Here is a 24752-nt window from a genome sequence, read left to right as displayed (position 1 = left end):
AAACATCACTGGCTTAAGTTTGGATTTTTGCAGACTACATACTGAGCAGGGCCTCATAGAGGTACAGGCATAGGCAAAATTTACTTTGGTTCTAAGGTTTACTTTTTCTTCTCTCTCCCTTTTGCTCCAGGCATCTTATGTCTAACACCCAAATGCTCTGGCTGTTACTAAGCCTCTTCTCCAAAATGCCTTATCCCCGTCTGTGTGTTCTCTGCCATCTCCTTCTTATAAAACGCCCTGCCCGCCTCCTCCATCCTTCAGGGTCCTACTCTCTGAAACAACTGGTTGAATTATTGTGGTAGTGAATGAATGAGTAGGCTGTGGTTTTAGGTACAATGTTTCTGAACTGGGGGGACCAGCAAGGTAGGACAAGAGGCTCCTTTCCATTAAAGATATGGTTTTGATGAATGTCACGTATGTCAGCATTCATGTCAGATGATGCCACTGGCTGAAGGGTAGATTCTCACCAAAGCACCAGGTGAAAGATCTGAGAATGAGACTGCCTTAGTGGTAAGAAGAGGAAGCTACCTGAAAATTTTTAGAGTGCGTAAAAGCTCTGCTGCTCCCTAAATGCTACCTCTCCCCATACAGCAAATTCTCTTCTCAAAGCAAGTTTGAAGGGGAAGGGTTCTTGAGAGAAGGCATTTAAAGAGCTGGGGGCATGACCCCCACTAGGTATTCTCCCTCCAGACAGGAAGGCAGCTGGGTGCCTGGAAGGCAGGCTTCTTGAGGATGTACCCTCCCTCACCTCATGAAGGCAGGGCACCAAGGGTGCTCAGTGTGTATTGAGCCATTGACTGCCTGGCTGATAGAGTAAGCGAGGTGAAGAAGGGAGTGGCTGACCTTAGTCTGTAGATAACTGCCCAGCACTCAACCATCATCTTCAGGGACTCACAGGCCTTGGAAACTGGTGTAACGTGGCCTTCATGCAATTCAGGGTGAGTTGTCTGAGTTCAGGGGCTCATACTCAAGGGAGGGGTCAGGTATGAAGAATGGGGTAGGACCTTTATAAGGAGTTCTGTGCCTGCGAAACTGTACAAAGCACCAACTGAAGCAAGCAAAACACCCCATCCCTGGGTGTTCCCTAAGATTTTTCATAAAAGAAAAGATTTATTTCTTAGAATCTTTTTTCAAAATGTCATCTTATTGGGGATTTCCTGGTGGCTCAGTGGTAAAGAACCTGCCAGCCAACTAAGAGGATGTGGGTTTGATCCCTGGTCCAGGAAGATCCCATGTGCCGAGGAGCAACTGAGCCCGCGCACCACAACTGCAGGGCCTGTGCTCTAGAGCCCAGGAGCTGCAACTATCGAGCCCATGTGCTACAACTACTGAAGCCTAAGCACCATAGAGCCCGTGTGTCCACAGCAAGAGAAGCCACCTCAATGAGAAGAAGCCTGTGCACTGCAATTAGAGAGGAGCCCCCACTTGCTGAAGCTAGAGAAAAGCCCTTGCACAGCCAAAAAATAAATAAAATTGTTAAGAAATGGTATCCTACCTAATTTCCTTCTTTTCTCCTACTCTTTCTCTCCTTTTATCTCTTTTCTAGTTCATAAGTGACCTTTTTGGAGATTTATGTCTCTTCCTCGCATCACAGAAGCTAGATGAATTGCATTTTCCAAATCTCTGTGGTCATATTACTACCCACTTTTTCTCTCACCAAATTTACTTGTTCTCCAAGTTGTTGTTGTTTAGTTGCTCTATTTTGTATCTTTGTAACTCCATGGACTGTAGTCCGCCAGTCTTCTCTCTCCATGGGATTCTCTAGGCAAGAATACTGGAGTGGGTTACCATTTCCTTCTCCAGGGGATCCTCCTGACCCAGGGATTGGACCTGCATCTCCTGCTTGGCAGGTGGATTCTTCACTACTGAGCCACCTGGGAAGCCCCTTTCTCTCACTTGATTTCAGATGTAATGGAAGGATCTAGACTTTGAACCATGAAACCATTTTGTTTACATTCTTTCTTCTCTTTTATACCAGCTGTTTTGTTTACCCCTTCACTCTGAATGATTATATTAACTTATCTTCCTCCATGACTCCTCCTTTAGATTATTTGGTTTGTTCCTGAATGGGCTTGAGAAAATGATCATTTTATGTCCACCTCTTTTAACACTGCCTTCCTCCCTGGAACTTGGCTAAAGAGAAACGGCAGGGCTCTCTGTGAGTGAGCAGGGACCAAACCAGAGGTGGTCTAACAATATTGAGGGTTCCTGGTGTCCAAGGTCAGCAGAGAAACTAGCCTTCCAACAGAATCTTTCAGGTAAAGAAAAACTGCTGGGTGTCTCTCATATATGTTTAAATCAGAGTTTGGAACTTGGTATACCTTGGTCCAAATCTCATGGTTTACCCACTACAATGAATGATGTTGAAGTACCAGGTGAGTGTTTCAGCTGTCATGATGTGAGAGGAACTTCTGCTTTCTCTGCTTGTCTTTATCATGCATCTTCAGAAAGTTTAGTCAATGATGATGACAGTGATATATTCTGCTCTACCATATGTAATGAACTTCTAATGAACTCAACATGAGCATGCTATGTTGAACAATCTCATCACTAATCTTTTGGGACTTAGATAGGGATCTTCTTCACTAGGGAGAACGGTGGGAACTTTGGACTGAAGTATCCTGCAAAGATCAATGTTTGTGGTTAAAACAGATTGATGCTCAGATATTAGATAGATCAGCGTCTAGAATGATTCTTTTGGTTTGCCTTGTAAGTCCTCAGTTAATCTATGAGAATAGAAAAGGCAAAAGTCACAATATGTGCACACTTTATTTAGCAAAGCTGATTCTTATTGATGATTGTAGAGTAACTGGCTGAGTGGTTAAAAAAAAAAAAAAAACCTACTTAAGTATTAATCACCCCAACAATCTACCTAAGCACTTATGTTGTCTTTTTCATTGATCTTTTATCCACAGGGTTGAGGGTCCATTCCTCGACTTCTTCCTAGCCATCAGTGTCTTGAACAAGACAAATAGATATGCAGTCCCATTGGGAGAAACAGTGGTATCTAATAGTCATATATGGGCAATAATTAATATTTTGACGATTTTCTGAGTGTGCCTGATAGTATGCTAGGTGTTAGTGATGCAGTGGGGACTGAAGTAAAGATAGTCCTTGTCTTGATGAAACATGTATCTTAATGGAAAATACAGAAAAGTCAAAAGAGATTACATTAGAAAAATATCAACTCATGATTGGTACTCTTTGTATTTAATTCTGTTTTTATATATGTAAATCACTGGTCCATATGAAACTTCTTTGGCCCAGGAGTGGCTATAGAAATACAAATGTTTTCCTCTGAAACACTTGTCAGTTATCACAATACCATTTATTAAGTGAACCATGTTTTCTCCATAGATTTGAGATGGCACCTTTATCACATACTAAATTCTCATACATCCATGTCACTATCTTGGTACTCCATTCTGATCCATTGATTTGTCTCCCTATTTTTGGCTCAGTATTGGTTTTTAATTTCTATAACTCTGTGATATATTTTAGTAATTGGAAGGCAAGTCTTTTTTTTTCCTTTTTCCTTTCTTACCCCTCTACCTTTCCAGGTCATTCCCATATATATTTTTTTCCAGATGGGATTTAGAATAGTTTAAGTTTCCCATGCCCCTCAAATTCCTCTCAAAACAAACCTGGGGATTGCATATGCTATTGACAAAGTATCTACTGCAGATGTTTATCTGCTAAAATAATTTTAGAAATTCAATATATATGTTAAACTTAGATTCCTGGCTATTCCTCATGGAAAAAATTCCTTTGGATTATGTTGACTAGTAAAATCTACAAGAGCTATTCCTTTAGAGTATTTTAAAATATAAAAATTGATTCCAGATGCAGCTTCTAGCCCATGCCTTCATGCAAACAATTCCCCAGTGTGCTTTCTGTAATACAGTTAAGGTAAATTACCAGCCACCTGCTGAAAGTTAAAGGTAAAAAAATCCCCTTATAACATGTATCTTTTATAGGAAGATAATCCAAGGTAATAGTTGGAGAACAATTTGACTTCTTTGAGCATTTTCCTGCTGATCATCTCTTTTACACAGAGTCAATCAATATAGATCTGTTATAGAATCTTGAGTACTCCTTGATCAACTCAGAGAAGAGAACCAATAAAATAATACCAAAATTTCTCATGAAAACAATACAAAATATTGCTGGTATCTGTAGTAGCAGCTGGTTCAAGCATCATATTAGGTTTTTGTCTTCCAAGCTTGTAGTCAAATATGTGTTGGCAAGCCTGAAGCAGAATCCACCAGGGCAGGATCCATGGTGATACAATTAAGGGCACAGGCTTCTTTTTAAGTAGAGACTCAAAGAAAGCTTAAGATCATTAAAGGCACAGAGGACCATGGAACTTCTTAAGGCACACAGTAAGAGGAAAATAACAAGGATCTATTACTATGAAATAGGAAGAATAATAATGGAAGTGACAAATAGATTCAAGGGATTAGATCTGATAGAGCGCCTGAAGAACCATGGACAGAGGTTTGTGACATGGTACAGGAGGCAGGGATCAAGACCACCTCCAATAAAAAGAAATGCAAAATGGCAAAATGGTAGTCTGAGGAGTCCTTACAAAGAGGTGTGAATAGAAGAGAGGGGAAAGGCAAGGGGGGAAAGGAAAGATATACCCATTTGAATGCAGAGTTTCAAAGAATAGCAAGGAGAGATAAGAAAGCATTCCTCAGCACTCAGTGCAAAGAAATAGAGGAAAACAATAGAATCAGAAAGACTAGAGATCTCCTCAAAAAATTAGAGATACCAAGGGAACATTTCACACAAAGATGGGCTCAATAAAGGACAGAGATCGTAGGGACCTAACAGAAGCAGAAGATATTAAGAAGAGGTGGCAAGAATACAGAGAAGAACTATACAAAAAAGATCTTCACGACCCAGGTAATCACGATGGTTTGATCACTCACCTAGAACCAGACATCCTGGAATGCAAAGTCAAGTGGGCCTTAGGAAGCATCACTACGAACAAAGCTAGTGGAGGTGATGGAATTCCAGTTGAGCTATTTCAAATCCTAAAAGGTGACGCTGTGAAAATACTGCACTCAATATGCCAGCATTTTGGAAAACTCAGCAGTGGCCACAGGACTGGAAAAAGTCAGTTTTCATTCCAATCCCAAAGAAAGGCAATGCCAAAGAATGTTCAAACTACCACACAGTTGTAGTCATCTCACACACTAGCAAAGTAATGCTTAAAATTCTCCAAGACTGGCTTCAACAGTACTTGAACTATGAACTTCCAGATGTTCAAGCTGGATTTAGAAAAGGCAGAGGAATCAGAGATCAAATTGCCAACATCCACTGGATCATCAAAAAAGTAGGAGAGTTCCAGAAACATATCTACTTCTGCTTTGTTGACTACGCCAAAGCCTTTGATTGTGTAGACCACAACAAAGTGCAGAAAATTCTGAAAGAAATGGGCATACCAGACCACCTGACCTGCCTCTTGAGAAACCTGTATACAGGTCAGGAAACAACAGTTACAAATGGACATGGAACAACAGACTGGTTCCAAATAGGGAAAGGAGTATGTCAAGGCTGTATACTGTCACCCTCCTTATTTAACTTATATGCAGAGTACATCATGAGAAATGCTGGGCTGGATGAAGCACAAGCTGGAATCAAGATTTCTGGGAGAAATATCAATAACCTCAGATATGCAGATGACACCACCCATATGGCAGAAAGCAAAAAACTAAAGAGCCTCTTGATGAAAGTGAAAGAGGAGAGTGAAAAGGTTGGCTTAAAGCTCAACATTCAGAAAACTAAGATCATGGCATCTGGTCCCAACACTTCATGGCAAATAGATGGGGAAATAGTGCAAACAGTGACAGACTTTATTTTCTTGGGCTCCAAAATCACTGCAGGTGGTGACTGCAGCCATGAAATTAAAAGATGCTTGCTCCTTGGAAGGAAAGTTACGACCAACCTAGACAGCATATTAAAAAGCAGAGACATTACTTTGACAACAAAGGTCCATCTAGTCAAAGCTATGGTTTTTCCAGTATTCATGTATAGATGTGAGAGTTGGACTGTGAAGAAAGCTGAGCGCCAAAGATTGATGCTTTTGAACTGTGGTGTTGGAGAAGCCTCTTGAGAGTCCCTTGGACTGCAAGGAGATCCAACCAGTCCATCCTAAAGGAGATCAGTCCTGGGTGTTCATTGGAAGGGCTCATGCTGATGCTAAAACTCCAATACTTTGGCCACCTGATGCAAAGAACTGACTCACTGGAAAAGACCCTGATGCTGGGAAGAAGATTGAAGGCAGGAGGAGAAGGGGACAACAGAGGATGAGATGGTTGGATGGCATCACCGACTCAATGGACATGAGTTTGAGGAACTGGCGTTCCTCAAACTCCTGGAATTGGCGATGGACAGGGAGGCCTGGCATGCTGCAGTCCATGGGGTCACAAAGAGTCTCACACACTGAGTGACTAAACTGAGGAAGAACAATGAGTATATTAAATATCTGAATCTTTGGTTTGAACTCAACATACTTCACTTAATATGACCATGTGCTCAGGAAATTTACTTAACCTTTCAGAACGTGAATGTAATAACTCTTGCCTAAATCCTAGGGTTCTTTATGATGTATAAATAGAACTACAAGTCAACATCTTTTTTGATTCTCTGGGGAGCACTTCCGTACTGAAATTATGAAATCAGTCAAAAAAGATGATGAAAAAACCTTACTGACTACAACCTTGGAGGGAAGAAAAATACCAAGAAATGAAACAACCTAAGAAAATACTTTATATATCTTTTATATCTATTTTAATTTAATCAAAGTAAAATCTTAAAACACCTTTGAAAAGTAGTTTCAGTGTAGATTGCAATGCTCTGTCTTGAGTGGAGTAATACCACCTTTAAGGCACATGATATTAAAGTTTTCCCCAATTGTTTGCAAAGTATATACTTTGCTACCCCACTGATGTAAAATCGTTCCCTTCCTCACATCAGGCCATCTGATTTGCTTTGGCCAATGTAAGTGAAACAGATGCATGGAATTTTTGAGTAAAATAGTAAGAGCCTTCCTGAAGTTCTGCCACTTTCTCATTTCTTTTTCTCCTCTGCCACCTGAGCTTCATGTGCCAAGATGCACAGATCTGCTGTTCCAACTTGGTTTGGGGTTGAAAATGTGAACAGTCATAGCTACACTAAAGCTAACATGAATTGTGATCAGAAAAAAATAACTTGAGATATGGGGGCTGTTTATGATCAATCTAGACTAAGCTGACTAACACACAACCTTATTCTAGCATGATAGGAATAAAAGATCTAGCATCCCATTTCCCCTTATTCACTTAGATATCTATACAAGCAGTATAGAACCCTTATTTCCACAGAGTAATCCTTTATTGATTCCATAATTAGAAATTGAAATATGATGCCTTGGAATGCTAGACAACTGTTTATTAGAAAATCCCACAGGCAACACAAATTCATGTTCAGTTCAGTCGCTCAGTTGTGTCGGACTCTTTATGACCCTATGAACCGCAGCACTCCAGGCCTCCCTGTCCACCACCAACTCCTGGAGTCCACCCAAACCCATGTCCATCAACTCGCTGATGCCATCCAACCATCTCATCCTCTGTTATCCCCTTCTCCTCCTGCCTTCAATCTTTCCCAGCATCAGGGTCTTTTCAAATGAGTCAGCTCTTTGCATCAGGTGACCAAAGTATTGGAGTTTCAGCTTCAACATCAGTCCTTCCAATGAACACCCAGGACTGATCTCCTTTAGGATGGACTGGTTTGATCTCCCTGCAGTTCAAGGGACTCTCAAGACTCTTCTCCAACACCACAGTTCAAAAGCATCAATTCTTCGGTGCTCAGCTTTCTTCACAGTCCAACTCTCACATCCATACATGACTACTGGAAAAACCATAGCTTTGACTAGATGGACTTTCGTTGGCAAAGTAATGTCTGGTTTTTAATATGTTGTCTAGGTTGGTCAGAACTTTCCTTCCAAGGAGTAAGTGTCTTTTAACTTCATGGCTGCTGTTACCATCTGCAGTGATTTTGGAGCCCATAAAAATAAAGTCAGCCACTGCTTCCCCATCTATTTACCATGAAGTGATGGGACCAGATGCCATGATCTTCGTTTTCTGAATGTTGAGCTTTAAGCCAACTTTTTCACTCTCCTCTTCCACTCTCATCAGGAGGCTCTTTAGTTCTTCTTCACTTTCTGCACAAGCGTGGTGTCATCTGCATATCTGAGGTTATTGATATTTCTCCCAGAAATCTTGATTCCAGCTTGTGTTTCATCCAGCCCAGCAATTCTCATGATGTACTCTGCATACAAGTTAAATAAGGAGGGTGACAGTATACAGCCTTGACATACTCCTTTCCCTATTTGGAACCAGTCTGTTGTTCCATGTCCAGTTCTAACTGTTGCTTCCTGACCTGCATATAGGTTTCTCAAGAGGCAGGTCAGGTGGTCTGGTCTTCCCATCTTTTTCAGAATTTTCCACAGTTTATTGTGGTCCACACAATCAAAGGCTTTGGCATAGTCAACAAATCAGAAGTAGATATGTTTCTGGAACTCTCTTGCTTTTTTGATGATCTAGTGGATGTTGGCAATTTGATCTCTGGTTCCTCTGCCTTTTCTAAATCCAGCTTGAACATCTGGAAGTTCATAGTTCAAGTACTGTTGAAGCCAGTCTTGGAGAATTTTAAGCATTACTTTGCTAGCTTGTGAGATGAGTGCAATTGTGCGGTAGTTTGAGCATTCTTTGGCATTGCCTTTCTTTGGGATTGGAATGAAAACTGACCTTTTCCAGTCCTGTGGCCACTGTTGAGTTTTCCAAATTTGCTGGCATATTGAGTGCAGCACTTTCACAGCATCACCTTTTAGGATTTGAAATAGCTCAACTGGAATTCCATCACCTCCACTAGCTTTGTTCATAGTGATGCTTCCTAAGGCCCACTTGACTTTGCATTCCAGGATGTCTGGCTCTAGGTGAGTGATCACACCATCGTGATTATCTGGTTCTTCAAGATCTTTTTTGTACAGTTCTATTCTTGCCACCTCTTCTTAATATCTTCTGCTTCTGTTAGGTCCCTACCATTTCTGCCCTTTATCGAGCCCGTCTTTGCATGAAATGTTCCCTTGGTATCTCTTATTTTCTTGAAGAGATCTCTAGTCTTTCCCATTCTATTGTTTTCCTCTATTTCTTTGCATTGATCACTAGTAAGGCTTTCTTATCTCTCCTTGCTATTCTTTGGAACTCTGCATTCAAATGGGTATATCTTTCCTTTTCTATTTTGCTTTTCGCTTCCCTAATTTTTAGAGCTATTTGTAAGGCCTCGCCAGACAGCCATTTTGCTTTTTTGCATTTCTTTTTCTTGGGGATGGTCTCCTGTACAATAACAAATGTTACAAATTCATGTGGCAAAGGATTTAACTTTGATAATTAATGATAGTTGACCATTTACAATAAACTGTTGGTAAGACTTTGCAAAAAAAAAAACTTGGCAAAAGCCTCTTCCGCTATAAATATTCAATCAGTTTCTCTCTTGGCCAAAGTATCAGGGAACCAAGGATGTACACGGAAATGGCACATTTGACTATTACTGCTAATTATTGACCAACGAGGAGAAGGCAATGGCACCCCACTCCTGTAATCTTGCCTGGAAAATCCCATGGACAGAGGTGCCTGGTAGGCTGCAGTCCATGGGGTTGCTAAGAGTCAGACATGACTGAGCGACTTCACTTTCACTTTTCACTTGCATGCATTGGAGAAGGAAATAGCAACCCACTCCAGTGTTCTTGCCTGGAGAATCCCAGGGACAGAGGAGCCTGGTGGGCTGCCGTCTATGGGGTTGCACAGGGTCGGACACGACTGAAGTGACTTAGCAGCAGCAGCAGTGACCAACGAAATATCTGCTTCCTTGCCCTATGACGTGGGCCTGTGCTGGTGTTGAGACCAAGTAGGGGAAACCTCTATTAGGACATCCAACAGTGGTTCCACTCGATAGGAGCTGAGCCAGCTGCGCAGATGTTTGGGGGAAGCTAGCAAATGCCATTGGATACACAGGGAAATTAAATAAATAAATAAAAGGAGCTTGGCTGATGATTGCTCTTGATTACTAAGGAAAAAGTATACTTGATACACACTGGGGGCAAGGACTATTGTTTTGACTTTCCTGTGGTGCCCTTTAGGGCAGTATCAGTTCAGTTCAGTTGCACAGTTGTGTCCCACTCTTTGCGACCCCATTAATCGCAGCACGCCAGGCTTCCCTGTCCATCACCAACTCCCGGAGTTCACTCAAACTCACGTGCATTGAGTTGGTGATGCCATCCAGCCATCTCATCCTCTGTTGCCCCCTTCTCCTCCTGCCCCCAATCCCTCGCAGCATCAGGGTCTTTTCCAAGGAGTCAACTCTTCGCATGAGGTGGCCAAAGTATTGGAGTTTCAGCTTTAGCATCAGTCCGTCCAATGAACACCCAGGACTGGTCTCCTTTAGGATGGACTGGTTGGATCTCCCTGCAGTCCAAGGGATTCTCAAGAGTCTTCTCAAGCACCACAGTTCTAACTCTGTGTGAAAGTTATTGAAAGTGTGCAGCAGGCTTCACAGGCAGGAGTATCCAGGGTTCATTGGTTTAGGAAGCATAGCAGGTAGCCTACTGAGGCAAGAACCCCAACTTCCTGAGGTGTTGACAAAGAGAACATAGAATGAATAGTGGAGGTTGGGAGTCTAATTATCAGCCATAGCCTTGTGAACCCAGGTAGAATTGAGGATTATGCTGTTTACCTATATTTCCTTTCTTACTGTGTCTTTTAAATACATATGCATTTAAAAATTTCTATTTTTTTCCTCCTGTTCTTTTCATATAGAGTGTATTAATTTATGGTTTAGTTCATTGGATTCAGAACCCAGATATACTTGACAGAATTAGAGGGAAAAGGTGTAAGACCTGTAGATCCTGACTTTAAACTGGATGTAGTAATTGACAAGACTTAGTATTCTCTGCTTTTGAGGAGAGGATGAGCATGCTTTTCTTTGTAGAATAGGGAATCGTGTTATGTTGATGTCATTATTTGGGTGTTAATGGTGACAGCATAATTATAATTTGCAGGAGTGAGTGTGGAAGAAAGAATGAACCATAGTGGACATGTATCATGTTTTTGTCAACCCAGCTTAAAGACCATCATGCCTATTTTAGGTAATTTCCCACAGTCTGAATCTAGCTCTCCAAGGAAGGAGTTTCTGATTCCTTTACCTGTTATTTGCAGGTGCCCTAGAATCTGATATTACGTTAGCCCAAATGAGACCAAGAATTCATTTGAGAACAAAGTGATGTGAAGTAGTAGTCACCATCTAGAATCCATGCTTTGGAAGCAGTGGTTACCACTGGATTCTGCTTTGGGGAGACAGCAACAGCTCGAGCCTAAGGCATCTAGTGTGCAGTGTCATCTGTGCAGAGTGCCTTTGTGTTGTGTGTGTGCATGTGTGTGTGTGGCCACAAGGAACACGGCATCTTAGGGAGCTGTCCTGTGGTGTGTTACGTGTGTTGTTTCCAGTTGGGTAACCTCTAAGTCTGATTTTTCAGCTCTTGTGGAGATTCTACAGTCTACCTACTGTCAACTAGGAAATTTGTTTTTAAAAACTGAGTAGAGTGGATTATGCTTTTTGCAACAAATAATAAGACAAGCAGATTAAATAGATGGTGTTGATGTGTTTCACTCACAAAGCTCTGTTGAGCAGACCTTAGTAAAGAAGCTATATTTTGGATAAAACGTGAGGTATTGCTAACTTGGTAAATTGCTAAATGCCTTGTATACTTTTCAGGCCCCCTATCCCTTTCTATGCTCCTCTGTTAAATAATCCTTTCATTCAATAAATATTTACTGAGATCCAACCACGTGCCCATCACTGTAATAGGTGCTATACCTACAAAAAGTGTTACTTGCTCAGTCGTGTCTGACTCTTTGCAACCCCGTGGACTATAGCTTGCCAGGCTTCTCTATCCATGGAATTCTCCCAGCAAGAATACTGGAGTGGGTTGCCATTCCCTTCTCCAGGGGATCTTGCCACCCCAGGGATTGAACCCAGGTCTCTCTATTGTGGACATATTCTTTAGCATCTGACTACAGCAGTGCCCAGTACAAGGTCTCTGTCTTCATATAGTTTACAGTCAAACGGAGGAGGAAGGCAATTAATAAGTAAGTCATGAAATAATGAAGCTAACATAAAATGTGGTAAGTGCTTTAAAGAAAATTGAGTGATGTAATAGAATTTCAGCTGGAAGGGACATCTACTATAGAAGGATGGTCAGAGAAAGCAGCTAGTTGACATTTAAAATTAAACTTGCTTTCTACATTAATAAATAAATCTCTTGTTACCATTCACACCAAGTGAGTTATTACCATGAGAATGCTAATTCATAATCAAATCCTGGCCCAATTTGCTTTAAAAATGAAGTATCATTGATAGAGTGTGTAAGCCCCCCAAAGGCAGTCTTGGGTGGCAATAAGCATAACCAGCAGGCATTTAGAACTAAGTAGAGAGCCCTGTTTCAAAACGACAGTTTTTGCAGCTATTGCTTTCAAGTAAATTGACATAAATGCTTGATCCAGTTGAAATGACTATGGCTTTTGTTGTAAGTCCCCAGATATATGCAGATCACCAAATATATAGGATAAAACTCTATTCCAGGAGTATGACTGCCTGGGACACTGACTACTATATACTAAGCACTGTGCTGAAAGTTGGGAAAATAAAGACAAGTCCTGACTTTATGTAATAACCACTGTCAGAGTTTTTAAGGTCTAAGTATTCCCACCAGAGTAAATGTCAAGCTTCCAACATGACCTTACAGTGCCCTGTTATGTAGCATATCCATCATATAGAGAGAAAAAATATAAGTACCCTCTGGAGCAGAGATAATGGTGAAATCTCATAAAACAATCAGAGAGGGATGAGTTTTTGTTATTTATGATTGTTACTTTAACAAAATCTAATTGTGAGATATATACATACACATATATATGTATATAATTTGATTTTTGATTAATGATTATGTTTAACAAGTGATTCACAAAATTCCTAAAAATTTTATAGCCAGCTCTTGTGCCACTACTTCTCATCTCAGCACCTGTGCTCAGTAATTCTCACACAACATCTGGAGAGATCTTTGAAAAGTGTAAATCAGAAAACTTGCTCCCTCCCACCATGCTTACACTAATATTCAAACTCCTATCATAACCTTCAAGGCCTTTCAGGTCTAGTTCTTCCCATCTCTCAAATCACAGCCTCCTACATTCCTCTTCTTGTTCAGTCCTCTCTAGCCACATTGACCTTCCCGCCATGTCCTCAAACCCACTGAGGATGTTTCTTTCTCAGGAACTTGACACCTGGTATTCCCCATGCCTGGAAGCCTTTTCCTTCAGAGATCCTCACTTCCTTCAGGCAAGTCTCTTCCCTGGCAACTTTGTCAGAGTCCACCTTCTCCTCCCTTGGCTCACTCTATCCCATCTCCTGCTTTGTTTTCCTCACTGGGCAGTCACTGTCTGGAATTTCTTACCTCTTTGTTTGCTTGCTTGGTATTGTCCTGTTACCTGAAAACTGGGTTTGCCTCTTGTTAACTGTCTAGCCAGAAAACACCACCAAGCCAATGATTGGCAGAAAGGAGGATTTACTACTTGTGACAAGAGAGGAGAACATTAGGGATCTTTCCCAAAACAGCGTCTCCTTCAGCAGCAAAATTGGGGGAAGTTTTAAGCTGAGGGTTCATGCCCATAGAGCCCAAGCTTTAGTTGATTGAAGTCACCAGGTTCAGAAAAGGTCAACATCATCATCCCTTAGGCTCCAGCTGATCTGGTGGTTGAGGCTTCAGGCTAATCTTTACCAATGAAACAGAATTGAGAGTCTTTACAACTGCTAAGTTATTTTTGCTATTGTTACTTCTCCTGCCTGATAAGTCATTTGTCTCTGCCTTCTTTGGTTCCCTTAAGATCATTTATTATTGAGACCTGTTCAAGGACAAGCATTGTGGCCAGGAGTAGATCACAAAATGGCTTGGACCAGAAATGGCTTTTCTCCTATGTCAAGAAAATCATGCCTGGTTTTCTCTCTCTGAAGATTCCTACCCTATCTGCTCACAGCCCCACTGGAATATAAGTCATATGAGGGTGGGACTTTTTCTGTCTGTTTTGGTGGTGGTTCCCCCAGGGGGCCCAGAATAGCACTTGGTCCCCAGACAGCAGCACACCTCCAAATTCATGACTCCAGCGTGTCCCATTCTCAAGGTATTCTCTATGGAAGGGGTCCCTCTGTGGAACGCATTCATTCTAGAGTAAATCAGTGTTAAGTGCACCTTCCATGAATGTGTGTTCTCTGCCACGCTATGCACTTGACTTGTATTTTGAGCTCTAACATTTCAAAAAGTCTCTCAGAGCCTTCATGCCTCCCTAGGTTGGAAAGGATGAGAAATCTTCAAGATCAGAAATCATAGATTGAGAATAATTGTCTATCTTAAAAGAGTCTTCTTACTCCTAGGCATATTTTCATGACAATTGCCTTATAAAACTTTGAACCCTGGCAGTTCTGACTCTTCCTGACTCCTAAAATTTGATTTGACACTGTCTGAAGCTCTCCCCAATTCTAGCCATGGACTTTTTGACTTTTGGATTAGAGCACTTTGCTTACTCTTTCTCATCCCTATCGTATACCACACCCCGACACCCCAACTCCAGTTCACAGGTTTTTCTTTTGTGTTCCTTTGGTGGCTACTTTTGGTGTCTGGTTTTAGCTTGATGTTTTTTGGGCTTTGTTTCTCACTCTATTCATAGTGGTCACTGGTTGACTTCAGCGTTCCTTCTAGAAACTGCACCCCACTTTGCTCTAATCACCTCCTGCTCCTACTTTCTAGATCTCTGGGTAGGGATTTCCTTATACCCTGCTCACTTCTGCCCTCTCCTGGGGTAGCAGTGATGTCATTTGAGTGAACTTGACCATAGATTTTGATCAGTTGTACCACTGATATAAATACTGATTCAAGGCTTCCATGAAGGCATCATGCTATCTGTAATGGGCAGCATTTATGCTATTTCTGGCTTTGGGCAGCTTGATGGAGAATGCGGAGGACACACAGGAGAGCACAGAAGTCAATGCTCTCCAAGGGCTACAGAAGATGATTCACTGGAATCCTGGAAGGAAATGTTAGAACGTCTTCTTAAAATTCTATTTCAGGTTTTTAATTTCTATATTTGTGCGTGATTCAAGCATCTTTACTGACAAGGACGAATTTAGAGATCACAGTTCTAGTTAACAATCCTACTTGCATTTCAGGACTATTAGTGACTGTCACACATTTGTTATGTAAAATAAATCCATTCACTCTATTCCCCTTAACTGAATCATTTTTATTGCCGCTGCCTGAGCAGTCATCACATTCTTCTTTCCTCTCCAGTTGTGGAATTCTAACTAGACACAGGTCGATAAAAGTAGAACCCAGCCTGTGTGTATGCTCAGACTTTTTGCTATCCCTGGACTGTAGCCCACCAGGCATCTATCCATGGGATTCTCCAAGCAAGAATACTAGAGTGGGTTGCCATTTCCCAACCCAGAGATCAAACCCAAGTCTTTTGTGTCTCCTACATTGGCAGGCAGATTCTTTACCACTGTGCCACCTGGGAAGCCCATACCCAGGCCTGTGTAGTGAGGGTTACTCTAGATCACATTGCAGAGATACTCTTTCCAGAGATATATTCTTTATGAAATGATTCCCCTATTTGAAAAGTGAGCTTCTGCAAATGTTAAAATCTTTCTAATCATTCCAAGTGAAATGATATGCCATATTATGGAATCAGCTAAAATGAACTTTGAATCATACTTAAAATAATTTTGTTACTATGTGTTTTTAACTTATTGAAAATCACTTAACATGTATTAGGCTCTTGCTATTTTTCTTTTGTGCTGAATTGTTGGTCAACTTGATATCATTTCTATCTCTTGGTGAGTTGGGGGCAGTGGAGAGGGGTTGAGTTAGATTTTCCAAGGAGAAGCTAGGAGAAATAATAGGAAAAACCCTACTTCATTGGTAATAGCTGTGGATAGAAGGGAGTCAGTTGGCAGGCTTCAGGTTGTGGCAGATTCTGTATGCTGTAGTTGGCTTCCTGCTATTCCTGAGATTCTTGCAATTCCTAACATTTCTGCCCTCCTGGATTTCCTGAACACCAGCTGAACTTTTTTGCTTGATCTTGACTCTTCCTGTTGTTGTTATTCATTCACTCAGTAATTCATGTCCAACTCTTTGTGACCCCATGGACTGTAGCCTGCCAGGCTCCTCTGTCCATGGGATTTTCCAGGCAAGAATACTGGAGTAGGTTGCCATTTTCCTCCTCTAGGGAATCCTTGCAACCCAGGGATCAAACCTGCATCTTCTACATTGCCAGACAGATTCTTTACTGCTGAGCCGTCTCTCTACCCTTCCAAATATTGTAGGCTTCTGATTCCCTAGATGAAATCCCTTCCTACCCAAAATGTCTCTAGTAGTTTCTGCTTTCTTAACTGAACTCTGATCCATGGACTATTTGGTTCTAGAAATGCCTCCAAGAGGATAAGGGGAGATCTTCGTAAGTGAAGCTTCCCTGGTGGCTCAGATGGTAGAGTCTGCCTGCAATGTGGGAGACTTAGTTTCGATCCCTCAGTCAGGAAGATTCCCTGGAGGAGGAAATGGCAACCCACTCCAGTATTCTTGCCTAGAAAATCCCATGGACAGAGGAGTCTGGCAGGCTACTACAGTCCATGGGTCGCAAAGAGTCAGACACGACTGAGCGACTAACACTAGTAAGTGGAGAGACTCACCATGTTTCATGGATGAAACCACTGAACATTTGAAGACATCAATTAACTCCCTAATTAGTCTATAATTTCTTTTGAAATTCTAGTCAAAATTCTAGTAGAGGTTTTGTTTTGTTTTTGTAACAAAAGTGTGCGTGTGTGTAGATAGATTGATATACAGATGTGTTTCTCAGATCTCTATTGTTATTACTTCAGTCTACTTGTAAATACCACTTTTTTTTTTTTACTATGACTTTGTAAAAGATTTTAAAATCTGGCAACATCAATTCTCATTCTTAAGTTTTTCTTTATGGCATTGTTTCTGCCAATTGTGGACCTTTATTCTTTCTTATATATTTTGGGTGATTTATTAGGTCCCCTTTGTTCTCCTCCATTCCCTCGCAAACACTCTCATTATATAAATTTGGCAAAGGATAGTAGAGGCTTTCCAAAATAGTGGGGGCAGGATGGGGTTTCACATCACATAGAAGCAATCTTCAGTGGATTAAAGACCTAAATATGACAGAGGAAAATGATAAAGCTGTAGTGGAAGGAAGGATAGGAGGATATTTGCGACTTTCGATTAGGGAGGTTTTCTTTTAAAACACCAGAAAGCAGAGTTTTACTACATCAGATTTAAATTTGAGGAAGGTCATCAAAGAGAGAGGTAGCAGGGAAGTGACAAGTGATAAGCTTGGAGATGGGATTTGTGTGAGCAGTATCTCAAACTGCCAAAGGATTTCCAGCCAAGGAATGCCTAAAAGAGCAAGGAAAGCATCAGAAAAATGGACAAAGCTTATAAATAAGCTGATCTCAGACAGGGAAACTCAAATGCCCAACAAGAATACAAAGAATTGCTCCATTTCCATCAGCCATCAGAAAAGCAGATTAGAGCAGGAAATCACCACTCTGCACTCATGAAAGGGGTAGATATTAGAAATGGATAGAAGCATTGCTGAGTTTGGGGGGAATGGCACCCCTTAAGCATTTCTGGTGTTTACCTAATGCACGGTCACGTGCCCTACACAGTGAAACCAAATACACCAAAACGTTGGAGTTTGGAGCAGAGGAGGGTTTATTTCGGGCCTGAGCAAGAAGAATGGATGGCTCATGCTCAAAAACAAAATCCCCAAACTCCCTGAAGGATTTCAGCAAAGCACATTTTTTTCCTACTGTGGCTAATTTATACTAAGCCCAGATTCCTTTTTTTTTAAATTGTATTCAGTTTACTTTTTAATTGGAGGAAGATTGCTTTATAATGTTGTGTTGGTTTCTGCCATACAGCAGAACTCAAATCAGCCATAATTTTACATATATCTCCTCCCTCTTGAGCCTCCCTCTCTTCCCCGCCATCACACCCCTCTAGGTCATGAAAGCATTTTTGAAAAGCAAGGTTAAGGGAAGGGCATTTAAGGTATGTGATCAGCTTGTGCACAATTCTCTGATTGGTTAATAATGACCACTCCTTGGGCACTGGTAGGTCTGGGGCCTACATGTTCATGATCATCAAGTAGTTAATTTCTAACATTTGATAGTGATTTTTGCATCTGAAAAATTAAGGAAATATGCATGAGACACTATTATCTGGGTATTTCAGAGAGGATGTGGGGGAAGGGTCTGTCCTGGGAGAGCCTCATAGGGCCCTGCTAGGTTACACAGGTAAGGCATCAGTCGTGGGGAGCATTCTGATTGAACCTCTCCCAGATCCCCAAGGAGACTGTGAGAATGTTCATTACAGTGTGTTGGTGTTTTCTGGGGGTTAGAAGCAACTCAAGGCCTCACTATAAAACTAGAGAATAAATAAATGGTGCCAGATATGTCCTGTGGAATATTAAACTGTAGGTAAAAGCAGTGAGATAAATGCATATACAGAACATGAGTAAAACTTAAAAATCATTCTAGCAAGTGGAAAATATGGGAAACAGAATAAGACCTAACATGACACCATGCTAGAATTAGGCTGATACTTTTTTAGATGTGGACATTTTAAATACAGAATTTGAGTGATCTCTCATGGCCTGCTTTTCTCAAAGGATTGAGAGTATATTTTATTGCTGGGTCTTAAACTTGAAGTGTGCCACTAGCTCTTGGCCTGATGATAGAAGAGATTAGGACATTAGTAATAAACAACTGTGACCTGACGCTTCCCCATCCCCCTGATTGTAACATTTAGGCCTGAAAAAGTGATGTCCCCAGTTCTGTAAAGACACAGAATTGCAAACTATCATGTTGCTTTCACACTGGTGTAATTGGCTGAGTTCCTGAAAGTTACCAGAAATGATGTGAGGTTAAGGATAGTTGAAGGAGATTTTTCATTTTTGTTGAGTTGTTAATCCTCCAGTTCAGGGGCTGATAAACCATGGTCTACAGGCCAACTCTGGCCCGCTGCCTGGGTTTATATGAGGGGGAACCGGGAATTTATTTTTAACAGTTGTTAAATAACATCCTCGATTTTGCCTCTTGGTCTGCAGAACCTAAACTATTGATCTGACCCTTTACAGGAAGTGTTTACCAAGCCTTGCTGTAGTTCACTAATTTCACTGGGTAAGTATTTAATGAGAACTATTGTGTACCACGGAGAAGGCAATGGCACCCCACTCCAGTACTCTTGCCTGGAAAATCCCATGGGCGGAGGAGCCTGGTAGGCTGCAGTCCATGGGGTCGCTAAGAGTCGGACACGACTGAGCAACTTCACTTTCACTTTTCACTTTCATGCATTGGAGAAGGAAATGGCAACCCACTCCAGTGTTCTTTCCTGGAGAATCCCAGGGACGGGGAAGCCTGGTGGGCTGCCGTCTATGGGGTCACACGGAGTCGGACATGACTGAAGCGACTTAGCAGCAGCAGCATTGTGTACCAGCCATCATTCTAGGCAAGAATAAAGCAGCAAAAAAGAAAGGCAAAACTTCTTTTTTCATGTGCTTAAATTATAGTAGAGAGAGAGATAATACAGGTGAAAAATACTGCTTGTCAGACGAGAAAGAAAGCGGAGGCAGGGGAACAAGGAAGGCTGGAATGAAATGATTTCAAAAAAGCATGGCTATTATTTAGAAAAAATTGCCGTATGTAATTCTGACTAAATATTTTATATTACCTGTGGATACAACATAAGTAGTTTGTTTTCAGAGTTTCTGGTTGATATTTTCCCTTTTTTATCTCTGAGATGCCACTAAAATTTATGAGTTCAGTCACCCTCTGGCCTGGCCTTTGCAGCATCTTCTTCTCATTACAAAACCTCTGTATCAGCTATTTCCTATTTTTTTATTTACCTACAGATAAACATCAATGCTTGTCAATTTCTTTTTTTTAATTTAAATTTATTTATTTTAATTGAAGGCTAATTACTTTACAATATTAATCATGAAACTGCTTTTTTTAAAAAATTATTTTTCATTGAAGGATAATTGATTTACAATATTGTATTGGTTTCTGCCATACATCTACATGAATCAGCCATAGGTATATATACATCCCTTCCTTCTTGAACTTCCCTCCTACCTCTCACCCCTTCCCACCCCACTAGGTTGTTACGGAGCCCCTGTTTGAGTTCCCCGAGTCATACAGCAAATTCCCACTGGCTGTTTTACATCTGGCAGTGTATATGTTTCCATGCTACTGTCTCCATTCATCCGCCCCTCTTCTTCCTCTCCCACCCCCATCTGTGACATAAGTCTGTTCTCTATGTCTATGTAGCCATTGCTGCCCTGCAGATGGGTTCATCAGTACCATCTTTCTAGATTCTGTATTATGCATTATGATAATAACAAAAGTTGCTCAGTCATGTCCAACTCTTTGCAACCCCATAGAATATACAGTTCATGGAATTCTCCAGGCCAGAATACTGGAGTGGGTAGCCATTTCCTTCTCCAGGGGCTCTTCCCAACCCAGGGATCGAACCCAGGTCTCCTGCATTGTAGACCGATTCTTTACCAGCTGAGCCACCAGGAAAGCCCAGTTGTTTTTCTTTTTCTGACTTACTTCACTCTGTAGAATAGGCTCTAGGTTTATCCACCTCATTAGAACTGACTCAAATGCATTTTTAATGGCCGAGTAATATTCCATTGTATATATGTACCACAGCTTCTTTATCCATTCATATGTCAATGGACATCTATATTGCTTCCATGTCCTAGCTATTGTAAATAGTGCTGCAGTGAACACTGGGGTTCATGTGTCTTTTTCAGTTTTGGTTTCCTCATTGTATATGCCTAGTAGTGGGATTGCACAGTCATATGGTAGTATTATTCCTAGTTTTTTAAGGAATCTCCACACTGTCTCCCATAGTGGCTGTATCAATTTACAGTCCCACCAACAGTGCAAGAAGGTTCACTCTTCTCCACATCCTCTCCAGCATTTATTATATGTGGATTTTTTGATGGTGGCCAATTCTGACCAGTGTAAGAAGATATCTCATTGTAGTTTTGATTTGCATTTCTCTAATAATGAGCAATGTTGAGCATCTCTTCATGTGTTTGTTAGCCATCTGTATGTTTTCTTTGGAGAAATGTCTGTTTAGGTCTTTTGCCCACTTTTTGATTGCATTGTTTGTTTTTCTGGTATTGTGCTGTACAAGCTGCTTGTGTATTTTGGAAATTAATCCTTTGTCAGTTGTTTCATTTGCTATTGTTTACCATTCTGAGGATTGTCTTTTCACCTTGTTTATAGTTTCTTTTGCTGTGTAAAAGCTTTTAAGTTTAATCAGGTCCCACTTGTTTAGTTTTGGTTTTATTTCCATTACTCTGGGAGGTGGGTCATAGAGGATCTTGCTGTGATTTATGTTATAAAGTGTTCTGCCTAAGTTTTCCTCTAAGAGTTTTATAGTTTCTAGTCTTACATTTAGGTCTTTAATCCATTTTGAGTTTAACTTTGTGTATGGTGTTATGAAATGTTATAATTTCATTCTGTTACACATAGCTGTCCAGTTCTCCCAGCACCACTTATTGAAAAGACCGTCTTTTCCCCATTGTATATTCTTGCCTCCTTTGTCAAAAATAAGGTACCCATAGGTGTATAGGTTTATCTCTGGGCTTTCTATCTTGGTGGAACTGCTTTTGATGAACTTTTCCTACTCTTATCTACTTCCCTTCAAATATCTTAAATATTTTATTGCACAGATAAAATATAGCAGGGAAGCTGAATAGCACACACAAAAATATAACAAAAACAATAAATATTTTTGAAGATGCTTAATAAAATAGGCATTAAAATATATCCATTGAATAGACAAATTAGTGGAGCTTGAAAGCATGTTCAAGAGTCTGTGATCCACATAATTCTCCATATTTGGGGAAATCACAGTCATTTTTCAGTGAGAAGGGATGGTTTGGGATCCAAATGGGGGGCAGGTCAGAGTGGGGACACCAGGCTTAGGTTGGGATGGCATGGTTGGCAAGGACCCAGGTATAAGGCGTAAGAATGACAGTGTTTCTAGCCAAACTGTCAGACTGTACTTATCTTGAATCACTCTGAGCTCTTGGTAGCATAATTCCCATAAGAATCAGGAAGAGACACCTTTATCTCTAAAGCAAATCACCACTGAAGGGCAGAGTACAAAGAACTTCAGGTGAATTGTCAGTCACCCTGGGCAGGAGAACACACATTGTGGCAATCAAGTCAACATTCTTATTAAAGAAAAATAAATTTAATAACACTTATAATTACTTTGGAAGGATTTTTCCTTCTTTTTCAAATGAAAAAACAAGGAATCAAAGTGTATACTTGCACCCGTGACCTTCAGCTAAATGTATCTTTCAGCTTTTCTCTGTGACTTCCTCCACAAACTATTCCAAGGCTCCATGGGAATTTATAAATTCTGATGTGGCTGATTAAAAGTAGTTTTACAAAAGCCTTGTTGATAAAAATGTGAAGGCTATGGAGTAAATAGTTGTTCTGAATTGTCAAAATATGTCAGCATAATTTGCTGTAATAATATGTTTTAAACTGTAAAGCTGGTGGGTCAACTCTCACCACATTAATGGATTCTTTCTTCTTCCCGTGGATTTTTTTTTTTTTTTTTTTTTACATTAAATTGTCATGGTGACAGAGCTCCAGCAATTCCAAATGTAGTCTTCATGGCTGGAAAAAATATAAACTACATGCTACAAAACAAACCAAAGAAACCTTTTAACTCCGCCTACCCAGAATTGACATTCAGATAGAATGGATCAGTCGACTTGCAGAATATATCCTTGTAGAGTTGGCTACAATAAATGTAGAACTATTAACACCTTTTTTTTTTTCCTATAAGATCAAGAGCAAGGAGATAGAGTTAAACAAAAAGGTCTTTGTGGTTTATAATTCTATAAAGGAAATAAGAACTAGCATGAAGATGAACTTAAATATAAATGATGATAAAGGTCTCCTTTCTGACCTGCTCTCCAGACTCAAGAGTCATCTGGTAAGCATGCTTTTCCTAGTTCTTATGCATCCCTCTTTCCAACTGCTTGTAGAACTATTCCTGGCTACTTACAGTTGCTTCATCAGAGAAAAATGATCAAAGTAGGTTGGAACTGAAAGGACTTGTAAGATCTGAAAACAGAACTTCATTTTACCCATGAGAAAGAAATTATGCTCATCAGGTCTGAGTGGTTATCCTTGCCCTCACAGGAAGCTAGTGGCATTCACATGAGTAATAGATATCATTTGTTACGAGTCATATTTTAAGTACTTTAAATACATTAGGTAACTTAATCCTCCCAACAGTCTGATGAAACATTAAAATCTTGATCATTTCATAGATAAGAGTTTGTGTAACTTGTTTCAGGTAAAAGCCAGGAAGTAGCCAAGCAATGACTCACACACAGGCATCTGTGATAGAGAAATTCATGGGTTTTTTGAAGTGGATAAATTCATGTTGCATTTCTTGCATCAGCACTTAACTGCTATAAGATTTGGGGCAGTTTACTAAATCTCTCTAAGCCTCAGTCCCCTCATTTGTAAAAGATGGTTGAGATTATATGTGTCTTAGCATAGTATCTGGCACTTAGCATGTATTTGGTAAACAGCAATGATGATTAGTTATCATTTTTATGTTTCAGTCCTCTGTAGTCAAAGATTTCCCACTAAACTGTAAATCAGATTTCTTCCAAACACTTTTATTTTTTAATAATTTTTATTGAGGTATAGCTGCTTTGCAGTATTGTGTTAGTTTCTTGTTGTTGTTCAGTTATTAAATTGTGTCCAACTCTGTGATCCTATGGACTGCAGCACACCAGGCTTCCCTGTGCTTCGCTATCTCCTGGAGTTTGCTCAAACTCATGCCATTGAGTCGGTAATTCTATCTTACCATCTCATTTTCTGCTGCCCTCTTCTCCTTTGCCTTCAGTCCTTCCCAGCATCACGGCCTTTTCCAATGAGTCGACTCTTTGCACCAGGTGGCCAAAATATTGGAGCTGCAGCTTCAGCATCAGTCCTGCCAATGAATATTCAGGACTGATTTCCTTTAGGATTGACTGGTTTGATCTCCTTGCAGTCCAAGGGACTCTCAAGAGTCTTCTTTCTCCAGCACCACAGTTTAAAAACATCAGTTCTTCAGTGTTCAGCCTTCTTTATGTTCGAACTCTCACATCAATACATGACTACTGGAAAAACTGCTGCTGCTGCTGCTTCTGCTAAGTCGCTTCAGTCGTGTCCGACTCTGTGCGACCCCATAGATGGCAGCCCACCAGGCTCCCCCGTCCCTGGGATTCTCCAGGCAAGAACACTGGAGTGGGTTGCCATTTCCTCCTCCAATGCATGAAAGTGAAAAGTGAAAGTGAAGTCGCTCAGTTGTGTCTGACTCTTAGCGACCCCATGGACTGCAGCCTACCAGGCTCCTCCGTCCATGGGATTTTCCAGGCAAGAGTATTGGAGTGGGTTGCCACTGGAAAAACTATAGCTTTGATTATACGGACCTTTGTCAGCAAAGTGCTTTCTTTGCTTTTCAATACACTGTCTAGGTT

General features: G+C 40.7%; 1 protein-coding gene across 9 annotated transcripts in view; it reads left to right on the top strand.

Annotated features, from left to right (window-relative positions):
• NAMPT (nicotinamide phosphoribosyltransferase) overlaps positions 1-24752 on the top strand; it is a 378494-nt gene that overhangs the window by 74437 nt on the left and 279305 nt on the right. For 2 of the 9 annotated variants that reach the window (XM_055590234.1, XM_055590230.1), the window contains exon 3: positions 19314-19356. The exons of the other annotated variants lie outside the window; for them this stretch is intronic. The gene's annotated coding sequence lies outside the window, so the exon portion shown is untranslated. The remainder of the gene's footprint in view (positions 1-19313; positions 19357-24752) is intronic. 9 annotated transcript variants of the gene reach the window in all.

The sequence above is a fragment of the Bubalus kerabau genome, chromosome 8 (assembly GCF_029407905.1).
Source record: "Bubalus kerabau isolate K-KA32 ecotype Philippines breed swamp buffalo chromosome 8, PCC_UOA_SB_1v2, whole genome shotgun sequence".
Classification (NCBI taxonomy): domain Eukaryota; kingdom Metazoa; phylum Chordata; class Mammalia; order Artiodactyla; family Bovidae; genus Bubalus; species Bubalus kerabau.
The sequence above is the reverse complement of the archived record's forward strand: the minus strand, read 5'-3'. Positions and strand labels throughout refer to the sequence as shown.